The sequence below is a fragment of the Pantherophis guttatus genome, chromosome 6 (assembly GCF_059756535.1).
Source record: "Pantherophis guttatus breed Tessera chromosome 6, ASM5975653v1, whole genome shotgun sequence".
Lineage (NCBI taxonomy): Eukaryota > Metazoa > Chordata > Lepidosauria > Squamata > Colubridae > Pantherophis > Pantherophis guttatus.
The window spans coordinates 88,166,184-88,181,720 of NC_142068.1; positions in this window are offsets into that span (position 1 = coordinate 88,166,184).

Genomic DNA, 15,537 nt, shown 5'->3' on the forward strand with positions numbered 1-15,537 from the left:
CCCGTGATGCCGGGGTCAGAAAAAAAACTGCCCAGGAGCAAAAAAAATTTTTTTGACTCAAAGGTAACAACGGATGCTAGAATGTGATTCGGGGTGGAATTCCATGCTTAAAAATGTTATTATTAGCTGTTTTTAAAAATCGAGTATTTTTGCTGCCCGAGGAAGAAAACGCGTGATGCCGGGGTCAGAAAAAAAACTGCCCAGGAGCAAAAAAAATTTTTTTGACTCAAATGTAACAACGGATGCTAGAATGTGATCCGGGGTGGAATTCCATGCTTAAAAATTTTATTATTAGCTGTTTTTAAAAATCGAGTGTTATTGCTGCCCGAGGAAGAAAACGTGTGATGCCGGGGTCAGAAAAAAAACTGCCCAGGAGCAAAAAAAATTTTTTTGACTCAAAGGTAACAACGGATGCTAGAATGTGATTCGGGGTGGAATTCCATGCTTAAAAATGTTATTATTAGCTGTTTTTAAAAATCGAGTGTTATTGCTGCCCGAGGAAGAAAACGCGTGATGCCGGGGTCAGAAAAAAAACTGCCCAGGAGCAAAAAAAATTTTTTTGACTCAAAGGTAACAACGGATGCTAGAATGTGATTCGGGGTGGAATTCCATGCTTAAAAATGTTATTATTAGCTGTTTTTAAAAATCGAGTATTTTTGCTGCCCGAGGAAGAAAACGCGTGATGCCGGGAACAGAAAAAAAGCCGCCCAGGAGCAAAAAAATTTTTTTTGACTCAAAGGTAACAACGGATGCTAAAATGTGATTCGGGGTGGAATTCCATGCTTAAAAATGTTATTATTAGCTGTTTTTAAAAATCGAGTGTTTTTGCTCCCAGAGGAAGAAAACGCGTGATGCCGGGGTCAGAAAAAAAACTGCCCAGGAGCAAAAAAATTTTTTTTGACTCAAATGTAACAACGGATGGTAGAATGTGATTCGGGGTGGAATTCCATGCTTAAAAATGTTATTATTAGCTGTTTTTTAAAATCGAGTATTTTTGCTGCCCGAGGAAGAAAACGCGTGATGCCGGGGTCAGAAAAAAAGCCGCCCAGGAGCAAAAAAATTTTTTTTGACTCAAATGTAACAACGGATGCTAGAATGTGATTCGGGGTGGAATTCCATGCTTAAAAATGTTATTATTAGCTGTTTTTAAAAATCGAGTGTTTTTGCTCCCCGAGGAAGAAAACGCGTGATTCCGGGGTCAGAAAAAAAGCTGCCCAGGAGCAAAAAAAATTTTTTTGACTCAAATGTAACAACGGATGCTAGAATGTGATTCGGGATGGAATTCCATGCTTAAAAATGTTATTATTAGCTGTTTTTAAAAATCGAGTGTTTTTGCTGCCCGAGGAAGAAAACGCGTGATGCCGGGGTCAGAAAAAAAACTGCCCAGGAGCAAAAAAAATTTTTTTGACTCAAAGGTAACAACGGATGCTAGAATGTGATTCGGGGTGGAATTCCATGCTTAAAAATGTTATTATTAGCTGTTTTTAAAAATCGAGTATTTTTGCTGCCCGAGGAAGAAAACGCGTGATGCCGGGGTCAGAAAAAAAGCCGCCGAGGAGCAAAAAAAATTTTTTTGACTCAAAGGTAACAACGGATGCTAAAATGTGATTTGGGGTGGAATTCCATGCTTAAAAATGTTATTATTAGCTGTTTTTAAAAATCGAGTGTTTTTGCTCCCAGAGGAAGAAAACGCGTGATGCCGGGGTCAGAAAAAAAACTGCCCAGGAGCAAAAAAAATTTTTTTGACTCAAATGTAATAACGGATGCTAGAATGTGATTCGGGGTGGAATTCCATGCTTAAAAATGTTATTATTAGCTGTTTTTAAAAATCGAGTGTTTTTGTTGCCCGAGGAAGAAAACGCGTGATGCCGGGGTCAGAAAAAAAACTGCCCAGGAGCAAAAAAATTTTTTTTGACTCAAAGGTAACAACGGATGCTAGAATGTGATTCGGGGTGGAATTCCATGCTTAAAAATGTTATTATTAGCTGTTTTTAAAAATCGAGTGTTTTTGCTGCCCGAGGAAGAAAACGCGTGATGCCGGGGTCAGAAAAAAAACTGCCCAGAAGCAAAAAAATTTTTTTTGACTCAAATGTAACAACGGATGCTAGAATGTGATTCGGGGTGGAATTCCATGCTTAAAAATGTTATTATTAGCTGTTTTTAAAAATCGAGTGTTTTTGCTGCCTGAGGAGGAAAACGCGTGATGCCGGGGTCAGAAAAAAAACTGCCCAGGAGCAAAAAATTGTTTTTTGACTCAAATGTAACAACGGATGCTAGAATGTGATTCGGGGTGGAATTCCATGCTTAAAAATGTTATTATTAGCTGTTTTTTAAAATCGAGTATTTTTGCTGCCCGAGGAAGAAAACGCGTGATGCCGGGGTCAGAAAAAAAGCCGCCCAGGAGCAAAAAAATTTTTTTTGACTCAAATGTAACAACGGATGCTAGAATGTGATTCGGGGTGGAATTCCATGCTTAAAAATGTTATTATTAGCTGTTTTTAAAAATCGAGTATTTTTGCTGCCCGAGGAAGAAAACGCGTGATGCCGGGGTCAGAAAAAAAGCCGCCCAGGAGCAAAAAAATTTTTTTGGACTCAAATGTAACAACGGATGCTAGAATGTGATTCGGGGTGGAATTCCATGCTTAAAAATGTTATTATTAGCTGTTTTTAAAAATCGAGTATTTTTGCTGCCCGAGGAAGAAAACGCGTGATGCCGGGGTCAGAAAAAAAGCCGCCCAGGAGGAAAAAAATTTTTTTTGACTCAAATGTAACAACAGATGCTAGAATGTGATTCGCGGTGGAATTCCATGCTTAAAAATGTTATTATTAGCTGTTTTTAAAAATCGAGTGTTTTTGCTGCCTGAGGAGGAAAACGCGTGATGCCGGGGTCAGAAAAAAAACTGCCCAGGAGCAAAAAAAATTTTTTGGACTCAAATGTAACAACGGATGCTAGAATGTGATTCGGGGTGGAATTCCATGCTTAAAAATGTTATTATTAGCTGTTTTTAAAAATCGAATATTTTTGCTGCCCGAGGAAGAAAACGCGTGATGCCGGGGTCAGAAAAAAAGCCGCCCAGGAGCAAAAAAATTGTTTTTGACTTTAAAGTAACAACGGATTGTAGAATGTGATTCGGAGTGGAATTCCATGCTTAAAAATGTTATTATTAGCTTTTTTTCAAAATCGAGAGTTTTTGCTCCAAGAGGAAGAAAACGCGTGATGCTGGGGTCAGAAAAAAAACTGCCCAGGAGCAAAAAAAATTTTTTTGACTCAAATGTAACAACGGATGCTAGAATGTGATTCGGGGTGGAATTCCATGCTTAAAAATGTTATTATTAGCTGTTTTTAAAAATCGAGTGTTTTTGCTGCCCGAGGAAGAAAACGCGTGATGCCGGGGTCAGAAAAAAAGCCGCCCAGGAGCAAAAAAATTTTTTTTGACTCAAATGTAACAACGGATGCTAGAATGTGATTCGGGGTGGAATTCCATGCTTAAAAATGTTATTATTAGCTGTTTTTAAAAATCGAGTGTTTTTGCTCCCAGAGGAAGAAAACGCGTGATGCCGGGGTCAGAAAAAAAGCCGCCCAGGAGCAAAAAAATTTTTTTTGACCCAAATGTAACAACGGATGCTAGAATGTGATTCGGGGTGGAATTCCATGCTTAAAAATGTTATTATTAGCTGTTTTTAAAAATCGAGTGTTTTTGCTCCCAGAGGAAGAAAACGCGTGATGCCGGGGTCAGAAAAAAAACTGCCCAGGAGCAAAAAAAATTTTTTTGACTCAAATGTAACAACGGATGCTAGAATGTGATTCGGGGTGGAATTCCATGCTTAAAAATGTTATTATTAGCTGTTTTTAAAAATCGAGTGTTTTTGCTGCCCGAGGAAGAAAACGCGTGATGCCGGGGTCAGAAAAAAAACTGCCCAGGAGCAAAAAAAATTTTTTTGACTCAAAGGTAACAACGGATGCTAGAATGTGATTCGGGGTGGAATTCCATGCTTAAAAATGTTATTATTAGCTGTTTTTAAAAATCGAGTGTTTTTGCTGCCCGAGGAAGAAAACGCGTGATGCCGGGGTAAGAAAAAAAACTGCCCAGAAGCAAAAAAAATTTTTTTGACTCAAATGTAACAACAGATGCTAGAATGTGATTCGGGGTGGAATTCCATGCTTAAAAATGTTATTATTAGCTGTTTTTAAAAATCGAGTGTTTTTGCTGCCTGAGGAGGAAAACGCGTGATGCCGGGGTCAGAAAAAAAACTGCCCAGGAGCAAAAAAAAATTTTTTGACTCAAAGGTAACAACGGATGCTAGAATGTGATTCGGGGTGGAATTCCAAGCTTAAAAATGTTATTATTAGCTGTTTTTAAAAATCGAGTGTTTTTGCTGCCCGAGGAAGAAAACGCGTGATCGCCGGGGTCAGAAAAAAAACTGCCCAGGAGCAAAAAAATTTTTTTTGACTCAAATGCAACAACGGATGCTAGAATGTGATTCGGGGTGGAATTCCATGCTTAAAAATGTTATTATTAGCTGTTTTTAAAAATCGAGTGTTTTTGCTGCCTGAGGAGGAAAATGCGTGATGCCGGGGTCAGAAAAAAAACTGCCCAGGAGCAAAAAAATTTTTTTGACTCAAAGGTAACAACGGATGCTAGAATGTGATTCGGGGTGGAATTCCATGCTTAAAAATGTTATTATTAGCTGTTTTTAAAAATCGAGTGTTTTTGCTGCCCGAGGAAGAAAACGCGTGATGCCGGGGTAAGAAAAAAAACTGCCCAGAAGCAAAAAAAATTTTTTTGACTCAAATGTAACAACAGATGCTAGAATGTGATTCGGGGTGGAATTCCATGCTTAAAAAGGTTATTATTAGCTGTTTTTAAAAATCGAGTGTTTTTGCTGCCTGAGGAGGAAAACGCGTGATGCCGGGGTCAGAAAAAAAACTGCCCAGGAGCAAAAAAAAATTTTTTGACTCAAAGGTAACAACGGATGCTAGAATGTGATTCGGGGTGGAATTCCAAGCTTAAAAATGTTATTATTAGCTGTTTTTAAAAATCGAGTGTTTTTGCTGCCCGAGGAAGAAAACGCGTGATCGCCGGGGTCAGAAAAAAAACTGCCCAGGAGCAAAAAAAATTTTTTTGACTCAAATGCAACAACGGATGCTAGAATGTGATTCGGGGTGGAATTCCATGCTTAAAAATGTTATTATTAGCTGTTTTTAAAAATCGAGTGTTTTTGCTGCCTGAGGAGGAAAATGCGTGATGCCGGGGTCAGAAAAAAAACTGCCCAGGAGCAAAAAAATTTTTTTGGACTCAAATGTAACAACGGATGCTAGAATGTGATTCGGGGTGGAATTCCATGCTTAAAAATGTTATTATTAGCTGTTTTTAAAAATCGAGTATTTTTGCTGCCCGAGGAAGAAAACGCGTGATGCCGGGGTCAGAAAAAAAGCCGCCCAGGAGCAAAAAAATTGTTTTTGACTTAAAAGTAACAACGGATTGTAGAATGCGATTCGGAGTGGAATTCCATGCTTAAAAATGTTATTATTAGCTGTTTTTCAAAATCGAGTGTTTTTGCTCCAAGAGGAAGAAAACGCGTGATGCTGGGGTCAGAAAAAAAACTGTCCAGGAGCAAAAAAATTTTTTTTGACTCAAATGTAACAACGGATGCTAGAATGTGATTCGGGGTGGAATTCCATGCTTAAAAATTTTATTATTAGCTGTTTTGAAAAATCGAGTATTTTTGCTGCCCGAGGAAGAAAACGCGTGATGCCGGGGTCAGAAAAAAAGCCGCCCAGGAGCAAAAAAAAATTTTTTGACTCAAAGGTAACAACGGATGCTAGAATGTGATTCGGGGTGGAATTCCATGCTTAAAAATGTTATTATTAGCTGTTTTTAAAAATTGAGTGTTTTTGCTCCCAGAGGAAGAAAACGCGTGATGCCGGGGTCAGAAAAAAAACTGCCCAGGAGCAAAAAAATTTTTTTTGACTCAAATATAACAACGGATGCTAGAATGTGATTCGGGGTGGAATTCCATGCTTAAAAATGTTATTATTAGCTGTTTTTAAAAATCGAGTGTTTTTGCTGCCCGAGGAAGAAAACGCGTGATGCTGGGGTCAGAAAAAAAACTGCCCAGGAGCAAAAAAAATTTTTTTGACTCAAAGGTAACAACGGATGCTAGAATGTGATTCGGGGTGGAATTCCATGCTTAAAAATGTTATTATTAGCTGTTTTTAAAAATCGAGTGTTTTTGCTGCCCGAGGAAGAAAACGCGTGATGCCGGGGTAAGAAAAAAAACTGCCCAGAAGCAAAAAAAATTTTTTTGACTCAAATGTAACAACGGATGCTAGAATGTGATTCGGGGTGGAATTCCATGCTTAAAAATGTTATTATTAGCTGTTTTTAAAAATCGAGTGTTTTTGCTGCCTGAGGAGGAAAACGCGTGATGCCGGGGTCAGAAAAAAAACTGCCCAGGAGCAAAAAAATTTTTTTTGACTCAAATGTAACAACGGATGCTAGAATGTGATTCGGGGTGGAATTCCATGCTTAAAAATTTTATTATTAGCTGTTTTTAAAAATCGAGTATTTTTGCTGCCCGAGGAAGAAAACGCGTGATGCCGGGGTCAGAAAAAAAGCCGCCCAGGAGGAAAAAATTTTTTTTTGACTCAAATGTAACAACGGATGCTAGAATGTGATTCGGGGTGGAATTCCATGCTTAAAAATGTTATTATTAGCTGTTTTTAAAAATCGAGTGTTTTTGCTGCCCGAGGAAGAAAACGCGTGATGCCGGGATCAGAAAAAAAACTGCCCAGGAGCAAAAAAAATTTTTTTGACTCAAATGTAACAACGGATGCTAGAATGTGATTCGGGGTGGAATTCCATGCTTCAAAATGTTATTATTAGCTGTTTTTTAAAATCGAGTATTTTTGCTGCCCGAGGAAGAAAACGCGTGATGCCGGGGTCAGAAAAAAAGCCGCCCAGGAGCAAAAAAATTTTTTTTGACTCAAATGTAACAACGGATGCTAGAATGTGATTCGGGATGGAATTCCATGCTTAAAAATGTTATTATTAGCTGTTTTTAAAAATCGAGTGTTTTTGCTCCCAGAGGAAGAAAACGCGTGATGCCGGGGTCAGAAAAAAAGCCGCCCAGGAGCAAAAATTTTTTTTTTGACTCAAATGTAACAACGGATGCTAGAATGTGATTCGGGGTGGGATTCCATGCTTAAAAATGTTATTATTAGCTGTTTTTAAAAATCGAGTGTTTTTGCTGCCCGAGGATCTTCCTCGGTGATGCCGGGGTCAGAAAAAAAACTGCCCAGGAGCAAAAAAATTTTTTTTGACTCAAATGTAACAACAGATGCTAGAATGTGATTCGGGGTGGAATTCCATGCTTAAAAACATTATTATTAGCTGTTTTTAAAAATCGAGTATTTTTGCTGCCCGAGGAAGAAAACGCGTGATGCCGGGGTCAGAAAAAAAGCCGCCCAGGAGCAAAAAAATTGTTTTTGACTTAAAAGTAACAACGGATGCTAGAATGTGATTCGGGGTGGAATTCCATGCTTAAAAATGTTATTATTAGCTGTTTTTAAAAATCGAGTGTTTTTGCTCCCAGAGGAAGAAAACACGTGATGCCGGGGTCAGAAAAAAAGCTGCCCAGGAGCAAAAAAATTTTTTTGGACTCAAATGTAACAACGGATGCTAGAATGTGATTCGGGGTGGAATTCCATGCTTAAAAATGTTATTATTAGCTGTTTTTAAAAATCGAGTATTTTTGCTGCCCGAGGAAGAATACGCGTGATGCCGGGGTCAGAAAAAAAGCCGCCCAGGAGCAAAAAAATTGTTTTTGACTTAAAAGTAACAACGGATTGTAGAATGTGATTCGGGGTGGAATTCCATGCTTAAAAATGTTATTATTAGCTGTTTTTCAAAATCGAGTGTTTTTGCTCCAAGAGGAAGAAAACGCGTGATGCCGGGGTCAGAAAAAAAACTGCCCAGGAGCAAAAAAAATTTTTTTGACTCAAATGTAACAACGGATGCTAGAATGTGATTCGGGGTGGAATTCCATGCTTAAAAATGTTATTATTAGCTGTTTTTAAAAATCGAGTGTTTTTGCTGCCTGAGGAGGAAAACGCGTGATGCCGGGGTCAGAAAAAAAACTGCCCAGGAGCAAAAAATTTTTTTTTGACTCAAATGTAACAACGGATGCTAGAATGTGATTCGGGGTGGAATTCCATGCTTAAAAATGTTATTATTAGCTGTTTTTAAAAATCGAGTGTTTTTGCTCCCCGAGGAAGAAAACGCGTGATTCCGGGGTCAGAAAAAAAGCTGCCCAGGAGCAAAAAAATTTTTTTTGACTCAAATATAACAACGGATGCTAGAATGTGATTCGGGGTGGAATTCCATGCTTAAAAATTTTATTATTAGCTGTTTTTAAAAATCGAGTATTTTTGCTGCCCTAGGAAGAAAACGCGTGATGCCGGGGTCAGAAAAAAAGCCGCCCAGGAGCAAAAAAATTGTTTTTGACTTAAAAGTAACAACGGATTGTAGAATGTGATTCGGAGTGGAATTCCATGCTTAAAAATGTTATTATTAGCTGTTTTTCAAAATCGAGTGTTTTTGCTGCCTGAGGAGGAAAACGCGTGATGCCGGGGTCAGAAAAAAAACTGCCCAGGAGCAAAAAAATTTTTTTGGACTCAAATGTAACAACGGATGCTAGAATGTGATTCGGGGTGGAATTCCATGCTTAAAAATGTTATTATTAGCTGTTTTTAAAAATCGAATATTTTTGCTGCCCGAGGAAGAAAACGCGTGATGCCGGGGTCAGAAAAAAAGCCGCCCAGGAGCAAAAAAATTGTTTTTGACTTTAAAGTAACAACGGATTGTAGAATGTGATTCGGAGTGGAATTCCATGCTTAAAAATGTTATTATTAGCTTTTTTTCAAAATCGAGAGTTTTTGCTCCAAGAGGAAGAAAACGCGTGATGCTGGGGTCAGAAAAAAAACTGCCCAGGAGCAAAAAAAATTTTTTTGACTCAAATGTAACAACGGATGCTAGAATGTGATTCGGGGTGGAATTCCATGCTTAAAAATGTTATTATTAGCTGTTTTTAAAAATCGAGTGTTTTTGCTGCCCGAGGAAGAAAACGCGTGATGCCGGGGTCAGAAAAAAAGCCGCCCAGGAGCAAAAAAATTTTTTTTGACTCAAATGTAACAACGGATGCTAGAATGTGATTCGGGGTGGAATTCCATGCTTAAAAATGTTATTATTAGCTGTTTTTAAAAATCGAGTGTTTTTGCTCCCAGAGGAAGAAAACGCGTGATGCCGGGGTCAGAAAAAAAGCCGCCCAGGAGCAAAAAAATTTTTTTTGACCCAAATGTAACAACGGATGCTAGAATGTGATTCGGGGTGGAATTCCATGCTTAAAAATGTTATTATTAGCTGTTTTTAAAAATCGAGTGTTTTTGCTCCCAGAGGAAGAAAACGCGTGATGCCGGGGTCAGAAAAAAAACTGCCCAGGAGCAAAAAAAATTTTTTTGACTCAAATGTAACAACGGATGCTAGAATGTGATTCGGGGTGGAATTCCATGCTTAAAAATGTTATTATTAGCTGTTTTTAAAAATCGAGTGTTTTTGCTGCCCGAGGAAGAAAACGCGTGATGCCGGGGTCAGAAAAAAAACTGCCCAGGAGCAAAAAAAATTTTTTTGACTCAAAGGTAACAACGGATGCTAGAATGTGATTCGGGGTGGAATTCCATGCTTAAAAATGTTATTATTAGCTGTTTTTAAAAATCGAGTGTTTTTGCTGCCCGAGGAAGAAAACGCGTGATGCCGGGGTAAGAAAAAAAACTGCCCAGAAGCAAAAAAAATTTTTTTGACTCAAATGTAACAACAGATGCTAGAATGTGATTCGGGGTGGAATTCCATGCTTAAAAATGTTATTATTAGCTGTTTTTAAAAATCGAGTGTTTTTGCTGCCTGAGGAGGAAAACGCGTGATGCCGGGGTCAGAAAAAAAACTGCCCAGGAGCAAAAAAAAATTTTTTGACTCAAAGGTAACAACGGATGCTAGAATGTGATTCGGGGTGGAATTCCAAGCTTAAAAATGTTATTATTAGCTGTTTTTAAAAATCGAGTGTTTTTGCTGCCCGAGGAAGAAAACGCGTGATCGCCGGGGTCAGAAAAAAAACTGCCCAGGAGCAAAAAAATTTTTTTTGACTCAAATGCAACAACGGATGCTAGAATGTGATTCGGGGTGGAATTCCATGCTTAAAAATGTTATTATTAGCTGTTTTTAAAAATCGAGTGTTTTTGCTGCCTGAGGAGGAAAATGCGTGATGCCGGGGTCAGAAAAAAAACTGCCCAGGAGCAAAAAAATTTTTTTGACTCAAAGGTAACAACGGATGCTAGAATGTGATTCGGGGTGGAATTCCATGCTTAAAAATGTTATTATTAGCTGTTTTTAAAAATCGAGTGTTTTTGCTGCCCGAGGAAGAAAACGCGTGATGCCGGGGTAAGAAAAAAAACTGCCCAGAAGCAAAAAAAATTTTTTTGACTCAAATGTAACAACAGATGCTAGAATGTGATTCGGGGTGGAATTCCATGCTTAAAAAGGTTATTATTAGCTGTTTTTAAAAATCGAGTGTTTTTGCTGCCTGAGGAGGAAAACGCGTGATGCCGGGGTCAGAAAAAAAACTGCCCAGGAGCAAAAAAAAATTTTTTGACTCAAAGGTAACAACGGATGCTAGAATGTGATTCGGGGTGGAATTCCAAGCTTAAAAATGTTATTATTAGCTGTTTTTAAAAATCGAGTGTTTTTGCTGCCCGAGGAAGAAAACGCGTGATCGCCGGGGTCAGAAAAAAAACTGCCCAGGAGCAAAAAAAATTTTTTTGACTCAAATGCAACAACGGATGCTAGAATGTGATTCGGGGTGGAATTCCATGCTTAAAAATGTTATTATTAGCTGTTTTTAAGAATCGAGTGTTTTTGCTGCCTGAGGAGGAAAATGCGTGATGCCGGGGTCAGAAAAAAAACTGCCCAGGAGCAAAAAAATTTTTTTGGACTCAAATGTAACAACGGATGCTAGAATGTGATTCGGGGTGGAATTCCATGCTTAAAAATGTTATTATTAGCTGTTTTTAAAAATCGAGTATTTTTGCTGCCCGAGGAAGAAAACGCGTGATGCCGGGGTCAGAAAAAAAGCCGCCCAGGAGCAAAAAAATTGTTTTTGACTTAAAAGTAACAACGGATTGTAGAATGCGATTCGGAGTGGAATTCCATGCTTAAAAATGTTATTATTAGCTGTTTTTCAAAATCGAGTGTTTTTGCTCCAAGAGGAAGAAAACGCGTGATGCTGGGGTCAGAAAAAAAACTGTCCAGGAGCAAAAAAATTTTTTTTGACTCAAATGTAACAACGGATGCTAGAATGTGATTCGGGGTGGAATTCCATGCTTAAAAATTTTATTATTAGCTGTTTTGAAAAATCGAGTATTTTTGCTGCCCGAGGAAGAAAACGCGTGATGCCGGGGTCAGAAAAAAAGCCGCCCAGGAGCAAAAAAAAATTTTTTGACTCAAAGGTAACAACGGATGCTAGAATGTGATTCGGGGTGGAATTCCATGCTTAAAAATGTTATTATTAGCTGTTTTTAAAAATTGAGTGTTTTTGCTCCCAGAGGAAGAAAACGCGTGATGCCGGGGTCAGAAAAAAAACTGCCCAGGAGCAAAAAAATTTTTTTTGACTCAAATATAACAACGGATGCTAGAATGTGATTCGGGGTGGAATTCCATGCTTAAAAATGTTATTATTAGCTGTTTTTAAAAATCGAGTGTTTTTGCTGCCCGAGGAAGAAAACGCGTGATGCTGGGGTCAGAAAAAAAACTGCCCAGGAGCAAAAAAAATTTTTTTGACTCAAAGGTAACAACGGATGCTAGAATGTGATTCGGGGTGGAATTCCATGCTTAAAAATGTTATTATTAGCTGTTTTTAAAAATCGAGTGTTTTTGCTGCCCGAGGAAGAAAACGCGTGATGCCGGGGTAAGAAAAAAAACTGCCCAGAAGCAAAAAAAATTTTTTTGACTCAAATGTAACAACGGATGCTAGAATGTGATTCGGGGTGGAATTCCATGCTTAAAAATGTTATTATTAGCTGTTTTTAAAAATCGAGTGTTTTTGCTGCCTGAGGAGGAAAACGCGTGATGCCGGGGTCAGAAAAAAAACTGCCCAGGAGCAAAAAAATTTTTTTTGACTCAAATGTAACAACGGATGCTAGAATGTGATTCGGGGTGGAATTCCATGCTTAAAAATTTTATTATTAGCTGTTTTTAAAAATCGAGTATTTTTGCTGCCCGAGGAAGAAAACGCGTGATGCCGGGGTCAGAAAAAAAGCCGCCCAGGAGGAAAAAATTTTTTTTTGACTCAAATGTAACAACGGATGCTAGAATGTGATTCGGGGTGGAATTCCATGCTTAAAAATGTTATTATTAGCTGTTTTTAAAAATCGAGTGTTTTTGCTGCCCGAGGAAGAAAACGCGTGATGCCGGGATCAGAAAAAAAACTGCCCAGGAGCAAAAAAAATTTTTTTGACTCAAATGTAACAACGGATGCTAGAATGTGATTCGGGGTGGAATTCCATGCTTCAAAATGTTATTATTAGCTGTTTTTTAAAATCGAGTATTTTTGCTGCCCGAGGAAGAAAACGCGTGATGCCGGGGTCAGAAAAAAAGCCGCCCAGGAGCAAAAAAATTTTTTTTGACTCAAATGTAACAACGGATGCTAGAATGTGATTCGGGATGGAATTCCATGCTTAAAAATGTTATTATTAGCTGTTTTTAAAAATCGAGTGTTTTTGCTCCCAGAGGAAGAAAACGCGTGATGCCGGGGTCAGAAAAAAAGCCGCCCAGGAGCAAAAATTTTTTTTTTGACTCAAATGTAACAACGGATGCTAGAATGTGATTCGGGGTGGGATTCCATGCTTAAAAATGTTATTATTAGCTGTTTTTAAAAATCGAGTGTTTTTGCTGCCCGAGGATCTTCCTCGGTGATGCCGGGGTCAGAAAAAAAACTGCCCAGGAGCAAAAAAATTTTTTTTGACTCAAATGTAACAACAGATGCTAGAATGTGATTCGGGGTGGAATTCCATGCTTAAAAACATTATTATTAGCTGTTTTTAAAAATCGAGTATTTTTGCTGCCCGAGGAAGAAAACGCGTGATGCCGGGGTCAGAAAAAAAGCCGCCCAGGAGCAAAAAAATTGTTTTTGACTTAAAAGTAACAACGGATGCTAGAATGTGATTCGGGGTGGAATTCCATGCTTAAAAATGTTATTATTAGCTGTTTTTAAAAATCGAGTGTTTTTGCTCCCAGAGGAAGAAAACACGTGATGCCGGGGTCAGAAAAAAAGCTGCCCAGGAGCAAAAAAATTTTTTTGGACTCAAATGTAACAACGGATGCTAGAATGTGATTCGGGGTGGAATTCCATGCTTAAAAATGTTATTATTAGCTGTTTTTAAAAATCGAGTATTTTTGCTGCCCGAGGAAGAATACGCGTGATGCCGGGGTCAGAAAAAAAGCCGCCCAGGAGCAAAAAAATTGTTTTTGACTTAAAAGTAACAACGGATTGTAGAATGTGATTCGGGGTGGAATTCCATGCTTAAAAATGTTATTATTAGCTGTTTTTCAAAATCGAGTGTTTTTGCTCCAAGAGGAAGAAAACGCGTGATGCCGGGGTCAGAAAAAAAACTGCCCAGGAGCAAAAAAAATTTTTTTGACTCAAATGTAACAACGGATGCTAGAATGTGATTCGGGGTGGAATTCCATGCTTAAAAATGTTATTATTAGCTGTTTTTAAAAATCGAGTGTTTTTGCTGCCTGAGGAGGAAAACGCGTGATGCCGGGGTCAGAAAAAAAACTGCCCAGGAGCAAAAAATTTTTTTTTGACTCAAATGTAACAACGGATGCTAGAATGTGATTCGGGGTGGAATTCCATGCTTAAAAATGTTATTATTAGCTGTTTTTAAAAATCGAGTGTTTTTGCTCCCCGAGGAAGAAAACGCGTGATTCCGGGGTCAGAAAAAAAGCTGCCCAGGAGCAAAAAAATTTTTTTTGACTCAAATATAACAACGGATGCTAGAATGTGATTCGGGGTGGAATTCCATGCTTAAAAATTTTATTATTAGCTGTTTTTAAAAATCGAGTATTTTTGCTGCCCTAGGAAGAAAACGCGTGATGCCGGGGTCAGAAAAAAAGCCGCCCAGGAGCAAAAAAATTGTTTTTGACTTAAAAGTAACAACGGATTGTAGAATGTGATTCGGAGTGGAATTCCATGCTTAAAAATGTTATTATTAGCTGTTTTTCAAAATCGAGTGTTTTTGCTCCAAGAGGAAGAAAACGCGTGATGCTGGGGTCAGAAAAAAAACTGTCCAGGAGCAAAAAAAATTTTTTTGACTCAAATGTAACAACGGATGCTAGAATGTGATTCAGGGTGGAATTCCATGCTTAAAAATTTTATTATTAGCTGTTTTTAAAAATCGAGTATTTTTGCTGCCCGAGGAAGAAAACGCGTGATGCCGGGGTCAGAAAAAAAGCCGCCCAGGAGCAAAAAAAATTTTTTTGACTCAAATGTAACAACGGATGCTAGAATGTGATTCGGGGTGGGATTCCATGCTTAAAAATGTTATTATTAGCTGTTTTTAAAAATCGAGTGTTTTTGCTGCCCGAGGAAGAAAACGCGTGATGCCGGGGTCAGAAAAAAAACTGCCCAGGAGCAAAAATTTTTTTTTTGACTCAAATGTAACAACAGATGCTAGAATGTGATTCGGGGTGGAATTCCATGCTTAAAAACATTATTATTAGCTGTTTTTAAAAATCGAGTATTTTTGCTGCCCGAGGAAGAAAACGCGTGATGCCGGGGTCAGAAAAAAAGCCGCCCAGGAGCAAAAAAATTGTTTTTGACTTAAAAGTAACAACGGATGCTAGAATGTGATTCGGGGTGGAATTCCATGCTTAAAAATGTTATTATTAGCTGTTTTTAAAAATCGAGTGTTTTTGCTCCCAGAGGAAGAAAACGCGTGATGCCGGGGTCAGAAAAAAAGCTGCCCAGGAGCAAAAAAATTTTTTTGGACTCAAATGTAACAACGGATGCTAGAATGTGATTCGGGGTGGAATTCCATGCTTAAAAATGTTATTATTAGCTGTTTTTAAAAATCGAGTATTTTTGCTGCCCGAGGAAGAATACGCGTGATGCCGGGGTCAGAAAAAAAGCCGCCCAGGAGCAAAAAAATTGTTTTTGACTTAAAAGTAACAACGGATTGTAGAATGTGATTCGGGGTGGAATTCCATGCTTAAAAATGTTATTATTAGCTGTTTTTCAAAATCGAGTGTTTTTGCTCCAAGAGGAAGAAAACGCGTGATGCCGGGGTCAGAAAAAAAACTGCCCAGGAGCAAAAAAATTTTTTTTGACTCAAATGTAACAACGGATGCTAGAATGTGATTCGGGGTGGAATTCCATGCTTAAAAATGTTATTATTAGCTGTTTTTAAAAATCGAGTGTTTTTGCTGC